General features: G+C 37.3%; 1 long non-coding RNA gene across 1 annotated transcript; it reads right to left on the bottom strand.

Annotated features, from left to right (window-relative positions):
- Positions 1–412: 412 nt before the first annotated feature.
- LOC125480068 lies at positions 413–2641 on the bottom strand. Its single transcript, XR_007260479.1, has 2 exons — positions 948–2641; positions 413–841 (listed from the first exon to the last, which is right to left on the bottom strand). It is a non-coding gene; the product is annotated as an uncharacterized LOC125480068 (long non-coding RNA).
- Between the last annotated feature and the right edge of the window lie 637 nt (positions 2642–3278).

Below are 3278 nucleotides of genomic sequence, written 5' to 3'. Positions count from 1 at the left end.
TAGACTGAGAGAGGAGTCAAGTTCTCCAGTGCACCATCAATCTCCCGTTCGAGCAGCCATCACCACCTCACTCACCACTCCGGCGAGGCACCACCTTGCCACCACCCTCATGTCTCACTCCCTCTCTACCACTCTCCCTATTTCCCTCACCTCTTTCTCTCGATACTGTGCTCGCTGCACAGAAACAGCAAGGCGACCACCGTAGCCATTTTTCACGGCGAACTACACTGTCACGAAACCATCACCATTAATCTCGCCACCTAGGCGAGTTTTACCATACTCGAACCCACCCTCTGCAAAATGCCTTCATACCTTCTAATTTCAATTCTTGCATTTCTTGTATGGTATCCATGTCTTGCACATTCAAGTACTTATATACCAACTGAGAATAACAATATAAATCCCACACCCACCTCTTTTTCCCCACTTGAAAAAATCACCTAAAAACCACATTAACCACCATAGTGTAAGACTCCAGACATGGCTCCAAATTTCAATCTAATTAATTAAATTACAGAGGATTCTACCTACCTCATGAAAACAAATATGTTCAGTTAAAGAAATTCCCTAATCACTGCAGTGCATCTTAAACTACTATGTCAGCCATACCAATCTAATAAAAAATCCATGTTTCAATCGATTCTTATTAATTCCAACTCCAAGTATTTCAGCATCTAGATTATAGAAAAATCGTAAAAAAACAAAACTCAATCTTGGTGCTAAAGCACACTTCGTTAACCTCACCTTCCTCAAGTCCATGATTCCTGCCATGAGATCTTTCTCTTAATCCAGACTCGGCTTCAGATGCAAGATCAAAATAACGAAGCATTCAGTTCCATTTCTACGCACAGCAAATTGAAAATTGAAATATGTTATAATTTACTCGGAATCTTCATTTGTATTATGAAAGCATATAAACAGATACATTTGAAAACTTATAAAGCTACCTAATTAAGTTGAAAAGTTGCTAATTAAGATCAGGTGCCAGTGCATCCAGTGAGCCTTCCAAGGAAAGATGGCCCCGTGGACTTAGACCTTGAAAACTGAGGCTTGTTTTGCCTTGTAATTGTATGTTCAGTAGCATTCTTATGGATTGGAATTGTATGATCAGTAGTATCCTTATGGATTCCCAGATGAATTTTCAAAATTTTGTTCTCATCCGTTAGCTTATGCACATGGGACAAAAGCCACTCAATTGTTTCACACTTCTCCTTGTTTCTCCTTATCAACTCAGCTCACGCTGCATATTTCGTCAATGAGTTCCGAGATCTTTTCATGCAACATTTTATCTTTTTCAACCACATTACCATCAGATTCTACACCATGATCAATACTCTCTTTTTCCATATATTCTTCAAAAGTACACAAACCAACCTTTTTTAGGACAGACCAGCATTTGTTTGTTTTTATGGCTCTGAATTTTGTTTCCGTTTTCTCTTTTGTTGTGGTCTGATCAAAATGCACTCCAAAAACTAATTTGAGTGCTTACACAGATGTACGTCGCATAAAAATCAAAAAATCAAAAATCAAAAATCAAAAACAGCAGCAGAGATAAAAAAAAAAAATTACAATAATTCTAAAAAAATTTAAATCAAAAGCTTAAGACTAAGGTATGGTTTGGGGTTGAGGTGATTTTAAAAAATGGGATGAAAAAAGCTGGGAGAGTCTTTGGTGTTTGGTAAACTTCCAGCTTTAGCTTTTTTTCACAGTTTTGGGTGAAAAAAAGCCAAAAAACAGAAGCAGCAAAAGGCAGCTTTGAAAAACTGGCTTTTCAGCTTCTGCGCAAACCTCAAAACACGTATGAACAGTAACCCCTTAATGAAAGTTTCTAGCAATCCTACCCTTATATCCAAATTATTGATTCGAACAGAACGACATAAACATAAATCACCACAAAATGTCATCTCTGAAATCCAAAAAAGTCATGAACATCACAAAAAGTACAGATTTTCAAACCACCTACTCAGAAGCATTTCATCTCAAATTTTCCACCTATCAGTTAGATGAACCCAAGAGCCATGCAAACACAGCAAGCACAAAAATCCCAGAAAAAAAAAATAATACCCACAAACAGATGCACTGCAATCGCATCCAAACATCAAAAGAAAAAGGAAATTTACGGGCATACTAAAATGGCAATATACAAGAACGTGTGAAACTTTATTGAACAAACACGTACCCTCCCTTCATCTCTATCATCCCCTTTTTGCTCCTCCCAGCTTCATCTCTACCAAAGATCTTTAAAGATTTGTGTCGCCCCCAGCTTTATCGTCGAGCTCGTTGTCGAAAGGCATCACTTCTCCTCTACTCAGATCCTCGGCTTCCTCAACTCCCAATCTCGCTCTTCGCTCGACCATTGCCTTCATCCGCTACGACATCGTCGACAAACTCCACAATGCTAGCCAAAACCCAGAAGACAAAAAATACCGATCTGCCGAGACCCATATGAAATTCAGCTTGTGAAAAATCCAAAAAACAAAAAACCCATATGACAAATCTAGAAGTTTTTTTTAGAATGAATGAGAAAAAATGGAATTTTATGATGAGGGAGAAAGTGGCGAAAAGAATGGAATTTGGTGATGAGAGAAAAAGTGACGAGGGAGAGACAGAGAGGTACTTGGACGGGAAGGATAAAAAAATGAAGATGATTCTAGAGACAGTGTTCTAGAAAAGTAAAAGAAAAGAGAAAAGGGAAAAATTCTAAAAGATAGAATTAAGCTCGGTTATGGGGGAACGGAGAAAAAGAAATATGATAGATAAGTTTGGTTTTGATCATTTCACACGATCACAGTTGTTTTACATAAAAGTTTACCAAACGCTATCATGCTGTTTTTGTTTTTTCAAAAGCACTTTTAAAAAAAAGTTTACCAAACACTCTGCCACTTTATTTCACAGTCGCTTATTCTCACAACACAGCAGAGGCAGTTTTTTTTCAAAGCACAGCAATACCAAACCAAATCTAACTCACAGGAAGCTCTGCGAGTTAATTTTTTGGAAAAAAAAAAATTCTATTAATGCATTCTCATACAAAAAAATTCTTTAAATACCGATTTCATGCAATCCAAGAGCTAAGTGCTTAAATCAGAAAAAAAAAAAAATTTACCAGATACTCTTATATAGCAGTGCAGCTAAGTTTTTCTTGAACCCTGACGAATATCATTGTAAAATTATCCCAAATATATCTCAGAGACTGTAGAAGCCTAAGCCAGACCCATTGTGTGACAATCATCTCAAAGACGAAAGGAAGATGATATTGCAGAGAGAAAAGACGGAAGGAA

Source organism: the organism of the source record quoted next, unplaced genomic scaffold (assembly GCF_019419815.1).
Source record: "Pyrus x bretschneideri cultivar Hongxiangsu unplaced genomic scaffold, Pyrus_bretschneideri_v1 Contig31, whole genome shotgun sequence".
Classification (NCBI taxonomy): Eukaryota; Viridiplantae; Streptophyta; class Magnoliopsida; order Rosales; family Rosaceae; genus Pyrus; species Pyrus x bretschneideri.
The sequence above is the reverse complement of the archived record's forward strand: the minus strand, read 5'-3'. Positions and strand labels throughout refer to the sequence as shown.